At 44.8% G+C, this 11,422-nt stretch overlaps 2 non-coding genes across 2 annotated transcripts; one reads left to right on the top strand and one right to left on the bottom strand.

Moving 5' to 3' along the window:
• Positions 1-277: 277 nt before the first annotated feature.
• LOC116477123 (U6 spliceosomal RNA) lies at positions 278-388 on the bottom strand. The gene has a single exon (XR_004250362.1). It is a non-coding gene; the product is annotated as a U6 spliceosomal RNA (small nuclear RNA).
• Positions 389-4,234: 3,846 nt separating this feature from the next.
• LOC116477452 (U6 spliceosomal RNA) lies at positions 4,235-4,339 on the top strand. The gene has a single exon (XR_004250462.1). It is a non-coding gene; the product is annotated as a U6 spliceosomal RNA (small nuclear RNA).
• The last annotated feature ends 7,083 nt before the right edge of the window (positions 4,340-11,422 follow it).

An 11,422-nucleotide genomic window follows, 5' to 3' on the forward strand; every position in this document is an offset into this window, starting at 1 on the left:
GTATGCTTCTTACCCAGGGTCTCCATGAACTAAAGCAACTAAAATCAAACAGATCTAAGAATGAGCTAGATGAGGAGTCTGCCTGTTTTAACCAAGTAGGTGTTACTTTTTAATAACTGAGTCTCTACAATACTTGATATATTTACCTATGTGCAACAAGAAGTATCAGCCACTACGCAGACTCCTTTCTGTTCAGCTAGTAGGTAATCTAGCATCCCATGACTGGGATAAATTAAGGAAGGAAGTGAGAACAAGTGGATCTAGAAGTCTTTTTTTTTAAAATGTGGAACGCTTTACAAATTTGCATGTCATCCTTGTGCAGGGGCCATGCTAATCTTCTCTGTATCTTTCTAATTGTTTTAGTATATGTGCTTCTGAAGCCGAGCACTAGAAGTCTTACTTTATAAAACAGATCATGAGGCTGGGCATGGTGGCTCACACTTGTAATCCCAGCACTTTGGGAGGCTGAGGTGGGCAGATCACCTGAGGTTGCGAGTTCAAGACCAGCCTGGCCAACATGGTGAAACCCTCTGTCTACTAAAAATACAAAAAATTAGCCAGGCGTGGTGGCGGGTGCCTGTAGTCCCAGCTACTTGGGGGGCTGAGGCAGGAGAATCACTTGAACCTGAGGGGCAAAGGTTGCAGTGAGCTGAGATGTTGGCCAGGCTGGGCTCAAACTCCTAACCTCAAGTGATTTGCCTACCTCAGCCTCCCACAGCATTGAGATTACAGGTGTAAGCCACCGGGCCCAGCCCAACTTCTCATCTTGATTTGCAGTTTGGTTGTCTCTGGTTATGGCATCATGCATTTTGGTGAAATCTCTGTTTGGCCCACACATCAGTAATAAGACTTGTCCTTTGAAATTTACATTGAGTTGTCCAGCTTCTGCTTATAGGGCTTCAGGAACAGAGTAGTTCTTATTTTTAGTTGGAGAGTTGTAACCACATATTGGAGGAAACTAGAAGAATTCAGAATCTAGTCTAGTCTACAGGTAGATAATAAAAACTTGAGAACAAGGAAGAGGGGTATATTCTATTAACAGGTATACTACAGCTTTCCTCAGAAACATAGTTTTTCTCTCAATAGCAGCGGTCTCCAACCTTTTTGTGGAAGACAATTTTTCCATAGACCAGGGTGGGAGTGGAGGGGTTAGTTTCGGTGAAACTTTCACCTCAGATCATCAAGCATTAGATTCTCATGAGGAGCAAGAAACCTAGATCCCTCGTATGTGAAGTTCACAATAGGGTTCCCACTTCAATGAGGACTTTTTGTTTTTGAGACGGAGTCTCACTCTGTCACCCAGGCTGGAGTGCAGTGATGTGATCTTGACTCACTGCAACTTCTGCATCCCGGGTTCAAGGGATTCTCCTGCCTCAGCCTCCTAAGTATCTGGGATTATAGGTGTGCGCCGCCATACCCAGCTAATTTTTGTATTTTTAGTAGAGATGGGGTTTCACCATGTTGGCAAGGCTGGTCTTGAACTCCTGACCTCAATCCTCCCACCTTGGCCTCCCAAAGTGCTGGGATTACAGGCATGAGCCACCACGCCTGGCCTCCTGTGAGAATTTAATGCTGCTGATGATCTGATGGAGGTGGAGCTCAGGCGGTAATGCTCGCTTGTCTGTGCTCACCTCCTGCTGTGTGGCCCAGTTTTTAACAGGGGAGCCAGGGGTTGGGGACTCCTGCTCTACAGTCACCCCCATTTCTACCAAAGATAATCAGAGTAAAACTAATTTGTTTGCAAAGTGAGTTTAGTCTCATCAAACTTAGGCTGTTTATTTATACAAGTACAGCAAGAATAACAATTGACCACATAGGGCTCTATTAAACTTTGCTCTGCTGGAACTTTTGACAGGAAATCAAATCCAACGGATTGGATTATCAACAACCTCTTGAGGCTATGAAACCAAACCGAAGCATACCTCAGACTTTGTCTACAGTACCTGTAGATTAATTCTATGCACTTGTCAAATATGGTATCCCAGTGAAAAAATATAACTGATATTTCCAATTTTATTCTGAGAAAACCGAGCAGATTCTTATTGAATTTAACTATGAAAATAACTATATTGCCACGAAAATAAAAATTTTCATGAATATTTCTAAATTCTGGAGGGATCAGGTATGTACTGAAAGTAAATGTTTCAATTTTTGTTCACAAAAGTATACTTTGCCAAATTGCTGTAAGTTACAGATAGCTTAAAAGAAAGAGTTGTCTTAAATCTGAAAAACAAAATATTAAAAAACCTGCAATATGGCCAGGCGCAGTGGCTCACGCCTGTAATCACAACATTTTGGGAGGCCGAGGCGGGTGGATCACGAGGTCAAGAGATCGAGACCATCCTGGCCAACATGGTGAAACACTGTCTCTACTAAAATACAAAAAAATTAGTTGGGCATGCAACTGTAGTCCCAGCTACTCGGGAGGCTGAGGCAGGAGAATCACTTGAACCTGGGAGGCAGAGGTTGCAGTGAGCCGAGTTCGCGTCACTGTACTCCATCCAGCCTTGCGACAGAGCGAGACTCCGTCTCAAAAGCAAGCAAACAAACAAACAAAAAACCTGCAATATTTCGAATAAAAATGCTGTAAAAACCCATAATTCTTCTTCATCAGTTTATTTAATCCCATGTAATTAATTTTTGTTCTGCTTGATCTTGGTTAGCAGCTCACAAACCCATCAGTTTCTTCATTAGATTTCTGGAAATTTCTACCTAGTCCAGTGGTGTGATCTTAAAGTTATCAGAAACCTACATTTATTTGTCAGAGTCCTCTCTATCCTTCTGTTAAAAGAAAAAGTCAGCAGAATTAAGTTTAAAGGAGTTTAGTTGAGAAATGAATGATTCGCGAATCAGACAGCCCCCAGAATCACAGCAGATTCAGAGAAACTCCAATGGTGTCTCGTGGTCAGAAAAAAATTATAGATAAAAAAAGGGAAGTGATGTACAGAAATTGGAAGTGAGGCTCGGAAACAGCTGAATTAGTTACAGGTTGGCATCTGCCTTATTTGAACACCGTTTGAACACCCAGCAGTGTATGAATGGTTGAAATATGGCTGTGCTGGGATTGGCTAAGACTCAGCTATTGTTATAGGCACTATTGTTATAACTTCTAAGTTAGGTTTTCAATTTTGTCTACCTATTAAGTTAGGTTGCAGTTCATCCAAGGACTCAAATATGGAAGTACGGAGTCCTCATTTAGTTTGCTTTAACACTTCCCATGAATCTTCGGAGTTTCCCTCTGTTGCCCAGGCTGGAGTGTAGTGGCGTGATCTCAGCTCACTATAACCTCCATCTCCTGAGTTCAAGCAATTTTCCTGCCTTAGCTTCTCGAGTAGGTGGGATTATGGGCGCACACCACCATGTCTGGCTAATTTTTGTATTTTTAGTAGAGACAGGGTTTTGCCATGTTGGCCAGGCTGGTCTTGAACTTGTGACCTCAGGTGATCTACCTGCCTCGGCCTCCCAAAGTGTTGAGATTACAGGCGTGAGCCACTGCGCCAGGCCACACTTCCCATGAATCTTCTTGAAGACACAACACTTTACAGTTGTTTGCAAAAAGCTCTCAGAAGGGCTGGGCGGGTGGCTCATGCCTGCAATCCCAGCACTTTGGGAGGCCAAGGCAGGCAGACCGCTTGAGCCCAGGAGTTTGAGACCAGCCTGGGCAACATGGTGAAACCTCATCTCTACAAAAAAAAAAAAAAATTAACTGGGTGTAGTGGTACACACCTGTAGTCCTAACTACTCAGAGGATCCCTTGAGTCGGGAGGTGGAGGTCGCAGTGAGCCAAGATCATGATACTGCACTCCAGCCTGGGCAACAGAGTGAGACTCTGCCTCAAAAAAGAAAAAGAAAAAAAAAAAGGGTTTCAGAAGAGCATGAGAATAAAATAATTAACTGTGGACTTAAAATGGCTATGGTTGAAAGTCTGATACGAGGTCAGGCATGGTGGTTCATGCCTATAACCCCAGCATTTTTGGAGGCCAAGGTGGGAGGATCACTTGAGGCCAGAGGTTTAAGACCAGCCTGGGCAACATAACAAGATTTTGTGTCTACAAAAAATTTTTTAAAAAATTAGCCAGGTGTAGTGGCGTGTTCTTGTAGTCCTAGCTACTTGGGAGGCTCAGGCAAGAGGATTTCTTAAGCTTAGGAATTTGAGGCTGCAGTGAGCTATGATTGTACCACTGCACTCCAACCTGGGTGACAGAACAAGAACTCGGTTCTAAAAAAAAATACAAAATTAAAAAAAATCTGGTGCTTGCAATTAGAATGACACAGAGATGATTAGCATGGTCCCCTCCACAAGGATGACACGAAAATTGGTGAAGCATTTCGTATTAAAAAAAAAAAATCAGCCTGGGCGTGGTGGCTCACGCGTGTAATTCCAATACTTTGGGAGGCAGAGGCAGGTGGATCACCTGAGGTCAGGAGTTTGAGACCAGCCCAACCAACATGGCAAAATCCTGTCTCTACTAACACAAAACTTAGCTGGACGTGGTGACGTGCACCTGTAATCCAAGCTGCTTACTCAGGAGGCTGGGGCAGGAGAATCGCTTGAACCCAGGAGGTGGAGGTTGCAGTGAGCCGAGATCTTTAGGCTGGGCAACAGAGAGAGACTCTGTCTCAAAAACAAACAAAAAAACTAGCTGAATGCCAGAATGCCATATTCTGGATAATAATTTAGTCAGACTGGTGGCTTTTCAATTTTGCTTCTGTTTCTTAACTGGATTACTGAGTTTAGGGTGGAGTCCATTAACAAATAGGTCAGACAAATCATTTTCTATGTCTGGACTCTAGCACTGATAACTCTGAAAAAAGAAGCAAAATTGCTTGACCCGAGGGACTAAGTTTTATAAAAACCACTTTTCCCGCTTTCTTTTTGTCTTTGGGGTGTGATAGTAAATAAGCAAAAAGGTTGGCAGTTTCCATTTTTCTTATCAATTAGCTACTTAAGCTTTTCATTTGCCTTTTGTAATGAGTCTTTTAAAAGAAGCAAGAAAAAATTTTGAAATCTTTTTAGAAGGTTCTGCATATCAATAGGCATCCCAGGGTGGGTCTAATTCGGGAACTCTCTCTCTCTCTCTTTTGGAGACAAGGTCTTGCTCTGTAGCCCAGTCTAGAGTACAGTGGTGTGTGATCAGAATGCACTGCAGCCTCCAACTCCCGGATTCAAGAGATTCTCCTATCACAGCTTCCCAAGTAGCTAGTAACTACAGGGGTATGTCACCATGCCCAGCTAATTTTTCAAAGTTTTTGTAGAAATGTGGTCTATGTTGCTCAGGTTGGTCTTGAACTCCTGGGCCCACGTAATTCTCCCTCCTTGGCCTTGCAAAGTGCTCAGATTACAGGTCAGAGCCACTATGCCCAGCAGGAACCCTCTTTTTTTTTTTTTTTTTTTTTGAGACAGAGTCTCACTCTGTCACCCAGGCTGGAGTGCAGGGGCACGACCTCGACCCACTGCAAGCTCCACCTCCCAGGTTCACGCCATTCTCCTGCCTCAGCCTCCCGAGTAGCTGGGACCATAGGTGCCTGCCACCACGCCCGGCTAATTTTTTTGTATTTTTTTCAGTAGAGACGGGGTTTCACCATGTTAGCCAGGATGTTCTCCATCTCCTGACCTCATGATCCACCTGCCTCAGCCTCCCAAAGTGCTGGATTACAGGCATGAGCCATTGCGCCCGGCCAGGAACCCTCATTTTTAAACGCACTTCCTTTTTTTTTTTTTTTTTTGAGACAGGCTCTCCTTCTGTAGCCCAGGCTGGAGTGCAGTGGCATAATCTCAGCTCACTGCAACCTCCGCCTCCTGAGTTCAAGCAATCCTCCCACCTCAGCCTCCCGAGTAGTTGGGACTATAGGTGCAAGCCACCACACCTGGCTAATTTTTGAAATTTTTGTAGAAACAGGGTTTCACTGTGTTGCCCAGACTGGTCTCGAACTCCTGAGATCAAGCTCTAGGATTACAGGCATGAGCCACCCACCATACCTGGCCTAAATGCACTTCTTAAAGTTGAGTATCAGCCTGGCATGGTGGCTCATGCCTGCAATCCCAGCACTTTAGGAGGCCGAGACGGGTGGATTGCTTGAGGTCAGGAGTTTGAGACCAGCTTGGCCAACATGATGAAACCCCATCTCTACTAAAAATACAAAATTAGCCCAGCGTGGTGGACAGCACCTATAATCCCAGCTATTTGGGAGGCTGAGGCATGATAATTGCTTGAACCTGGGAGGCGGAGGTTGCAGTAAGTCCAGATTGTGCCACTGCCCTCCAGCCTGGGTGACAGAGTGAGACTCTGTCTCAAAAAAAAATAAAAATAAAAATAAGTGGAGTATCACTCATCTCATCTGGAATGGTCCATATAATGACCATTGTAATTTTAAATTATCTTTAGTAAGATTTCATTGGTTTCACCACCTTTATAAGTATTTTCAGCTACTGGGGCCTAATACAAGTAAAAGGCAGGTGTAGCTGGAAGGTGGAATATTCAGTTCTTTAAAAATTAAGGATCCAGCCGGGTGAGATGGCTTACACCTGTAATCCCAGCACTTTGGGAGGCCGAGGTGGGCGGCTCACCTGAGTCAGGAGTTCAAGACCAGCCTGGTCAACATGGTGAAACTTGGTCTCTACTAAAAATATAAAAATTAGCTGGGCATGGTGGCACACGCCTGTAGTCCCAGCTACTCGGGAGGCTGAAGCAGGAGAATCGCTTGAACCCCGGAGGTGGAGGTTGCAGTGAGCCCAGGCAACAGAGCAAGACTCCCATCTCAACAAAAAAAAAAAAATTGAAGATCTCATGTTTACGTTGACTCTTGGGTCTCTCAAAGTCAAGACAAAAGCCTAAGAGGGGGCCAGGCGTGGTGGCTCACACCTGTAATCCTAGCACTTTGGGAGCGCAAGGCAGGTTGATTGCCTGAGCTCAGGAGTTCGAGAACATCCAGGGCAACATGGTGAAACCCCGTATCTACTAAAAATACAAAAAAAAAAATTAGCCGGGCATGATGGCACCGCCTGTAGTCCCAGCTACTCAGGAGGCTGAGGCAAGAGTCGCTTGAATCCTGGAGGCAGAGGTTGTAGTGAGCCGAGGTTGCACCACTGCACTCCAGCTTGAGCTACAGAGTGAGACTCCATCTCAAGAAAAAAAAAAAAAAAAGCCTAAGAGGGAAACATCATGAGGTTGGGTGGTATAATTCTTTCATAGTGTACCTCATTGCATAAACATTTTATTGAGGGTGGCAAGTGCTACCTTGTTTCATGGCTAGTTTATTGTAACAGGGAGTTTCATTTTTTAGTGGCCAGCACTTTAATAGCTCTGAAGTACCTGAACTGTGCCCACTAGTTAAATGGTGGCTTTGGCTCTGAGATCCCCTTGACCAACTTACCCATTGATTTTTTTCCTACCTAAGCATGCAAGAAAACATAACAAAAAGGATAGAATTCAAATTCCAGCAGATTCCAAAAGCCAGAGTTCATGCCTCCTGCAGTAATAACCACTTAGAGCAACACTGTCTTAAAATGCAGCTCCTTGTTACCTGAGTCCATGAGTAAGGTAAACAACTAAAAAACAAACAAAACCAAAAAAAAAAGCAGCTCTTAAACCAGACTTAATGGCACACACCTGTAAAACCTGTAATCCTGTAATCCCAGGCACTCAGAGGCAAAGGCAGAAGCATTGCTTGAGCCCAGTAGTTTGAGGCAGTAGTGTCCACTGATTGTGCTTGTGAATAACCACTGTACTCCAGCCTGGATAACATCACCAGACCCGTCTCTTCTTTTTGTTTGTTTTTTCTTTTTGTTGTCTGCTTGTTTCTTTCTTTTGTTTGTTTGTTTGAGACAAACAAATGATTCTCATGCCTCAGCCTCCCGAGTAGCTGGGATTATAGGGGCGCACCACCACACCTGGCTAATTTTTGTATTTTTAGTAGAGACGGGGTTTTGCTATGTTGGCCAGGCTGATCTCAAGCAATCCACCTACCTCTCAAAGTGCTGGGATTACAGGCATGTGCCACCGCACCCAGCCAAGACAAAACTGCAGCTCTTGCCAACGACTTATCAGCCACTGCAAACCCCAAAAGGTCATGCACTGTCTCACAGCATAAACTAATCCTAAATTCAAAAGCCAAAAAGAAAAACGGGAGTCCACCTGAGAGGAACTTACCTATAACCCTTGAGGCTCCATGAGGAAGACCGAAGACCTCAAAAGGCATCTGTGGCTCTGTGGCACCTCTCTGATATTCCTCTGGGAGTCTCAGAAGTCATCAGCGGTGTCCTTCAGGCTCCTTTGTCGGTTGCCAGAACTGTCAAAAGACAAAATTACAATGAATTTAGTTTACAAATCTTCTTTTTTTTTGAGACAGAGTCTCTCTCTGTCGCCCAGGCTAGCATGCAGTGGCGTGATCTCAGCTCACTGCAACCTCCGCCTCCCAGGTTCAAGCGATTCTCTTGCCTCAGCCTCCCAAGTAGCTGGGATTGCAGGCATACACCAACATGCCCAGCTAATTTTTGTATTTTAGTAGAGATGGGGTTTCACCATATTGGCCAGGCTGGTCTTGAACTCCTGACCTCAAGTGATCTGCCCGCCTCGGCCTCCCAAAGTGCTGGGATTATAGGCATGAGCACCGCACATGCCTTTTAGAATTTTTTTTGAGACAGAATTTCGCTCTTGTTGCCCAGGCTGGAGTGCAATGGCACGATCTCGGCTCACCACAACCTCCGCCTCCTGGGTTCAGGCAATTCTCCTGCCTCAGCCTCCTGAGTAGCTGGGATTACAGGCATGCACCACCACGCCCAGCTAATTTCGTATTTTTAGTAGAGAGGGGTTTCTCCATGTTAGTCAGGCTGGTCTCGAACTCCCAACCTCAAGTGATCCACCCACCTCGGCCACCCAAAGTGCTGGGATTACAGGCTTGAGCCACTGCACCCGGCCTCACCTTTTATAAATCTTAATTGGCTTTTATTTTCTATTCTAGAATCGGGCAACATCTCATTCTATAGAGTGAGTGTTTTGATGAGCTGAGCAAAGGAGGTTGGGTTTGTAGACAGTAAAGGGCCAAGGAAAGTAAAAACAGAGAACACAAAGCAGATTGGTTGTTTCAGGTATTTTCCCTATAAAGGTCAAAGCAGAGGGGACTTCCTTATCCTGCCAGCTAACACCGGTCTGTTCGAGGATTTGGCCATTATCTGTCTCTCCTGATTACTCAGAAGGTCAAATAAACTTAGTTTCAGCTTGGTCTTGCGGAAGGTGAGTAACTCCATTTTGGTTTGGTCTTTTGGGCCTAGTGGAAAAGCTCAGTCCAACCCAATGGCCTCTTTTAAATTTATTTATTTATTTACTTTTGAGACAGGGTCTCACTCTGTCAGGAGGATGGCAGGTGCTACCTTGGAGTGCTGGAGTGCAGTGGTGCGATCTCCACTCACTGAAGCCTCAACCTTGTGGGCTCCGGTTTTAGGGTCAGTTTGTGCTGTGAGAGAGCATATGACCTTTTGGGACCACAGGCAGGTGTCACCACGCCCAGCTGATTTTTTGTATTTTTAGTAGATAACGGGATGTCGCCAGGTTGCCCAGGCTGCCTCTTATTATTTATACTCCTGATTATAAAGTACAGGATTTCTGTCTATTTAGGTTTCCAATCCATTCAGATTTTTATGTTATAGATGATGACTGCTGCTATTAAGAAAATGAGGGCAAGAGTAAATATAGGCAGTCTCCAATACATAGCAACCTGTTATTTGTAGTGATGATCTGTTAGGAAGGGCTAACCCATTTTCCTTCTTGAAAGGGAGGCTTACGAAAAGAAAAATAGGTCAGGCGTGGTGGTTCATGCCTGTAATCCCAAGCACTTTCGGAGGCTGAGGCAGGAGGATTACTTGAACCCGGGAGGTCAAGGCTACTGTGAGTCATATTCCCACCACTGCACCCCAGCTGGGGCAAAAGAGCAAAACTCTGTCTCTATATAAATAAGTAACTCTAGGATTCCCAAATCTTGCAGATGAAGAAACCCCCTTCTCTTTTTTGGCTGGGGCGGGGAAGACTAGCCTGTTCTTTGTTTACCTTGGGAAATTACAGGGTTACTGATGAACAAAATTACTGTTCAGGAAAGAGACATCCAGTGGCTTCTATGTCCAGGCCCATTCCCAGGAACCACATTTCCAGAGGGGCCTCAACCCCTGAGGCCTCAACTGGCCCCTTTCCAGGTATCCAAGAACAAATCACAAACAAGCAGTGGGGAACAAAAACCAGCCTGACCTCAGCACCTGCTCTCACCCCAAAGGGAGGTGAGGGCTGCTGGCATTGGTGAGTCCTGGGCCTAGTCTCTAGCCAGAGGATATGGGGACTTCTCTCTTGGGGGCCTGCCCTTCCCACACCCCCTCTCCCAGCCAGGCTGTCTTGGACATTTTTGGGACTCCTCTGAGGGATCATGGTTCTTGCTCTGGGGTTTTCTTTTGTCATTTTAACACTGAGGCATCCCAGCCTCCCTTCCTGGAAGACGGAGTATTTGCACTGTTACCTTTTCTTTTGTCCCTGTTTTTGTACAAAAATGACAATACTCTCTGTCGGACTGTATTTTAGCCCAAAAAACAAAACTGAACCCCCTTCTCTTTGATACTCCAGGTTCACAGAGCCAAGCCTATCGATTTTTCTTGTTCTTTGTTTTTTGGTTGGGGAAAGGGTTTTCTAAGAAATACTGAACTTTCCTTACCTAAAAGTAGTCCAGGTTAAACAAGTCAAACTCTAAATGTAATACCCATTGCTTTAAAATATTCTAGCAAAGAAAATAAGGTTTGGAAGATGGTGGTAGGGGATACACGAAACAAGATTGAAAAGTGTTGACAATTTACGAAGTTCTGGAAATTCATTCTGCTCTTCTGTTTGACATTTTCCACAGTAAGGAGTTTTTAAAAATATTAGCTTTCTCTTATTTTGTACTCTAACAACTTCCTTTTGCTTGTCTTTGACAGGTCCTGGCTTAGGAAGAGGAAAGCTGCACAACCAGTCTTTGTGTGTGTGTGTGTGCAAATCTCTGTGTGTTCACTTGTGAATACAGTTTCATTAGGGGAGGGTTCACTTTTGTTATGCGTGTGATCAGTACATAATAAATATATGTTTTCTTTTTTTTTTTAGAGACAGGGTTTCACTCTGTCACCCAGGCTGGAGTTCAGTGGTGGTAATCACAGCTTACCTCAGCCTCTACCTCCTGGGCTGAAGCAATCGGCCTCCCAAGTAGCTGGGACTACAGGCCCACTCCATCACGCCCGGCTTTTTTTATTTTTTGTATAGACGGGGTCTCCCCATGTTGTCCAGGCTGGTCTGGAACTCTTGGGCTCCAGTGATCCTCTCACTTCAGCCTCCCAAAGTGCTGGGATTGTAGGCATGAGCCACCACGCCGGGCCTATATTTCATTTTAAAACAACGAAGAATGTTCTCCTTCC

This window comes from Hylobates moloch, unplaced genomic scaffold (assembly GCF_009828535.3).
Source record: "Hylobates moloch isolate HMO894 unplaced genomic scaffold, HMol_V3 SCAFFOLD_2, whole genome shotgun sequence".
In the NCBI taxonomy this organism is placed as follows: domain Eukaryota; kingdom Metazoa; phylum Chordata; class Mammalia; order Primates; family Hylobatidae; genus Hylobates; species Hylobates moloch.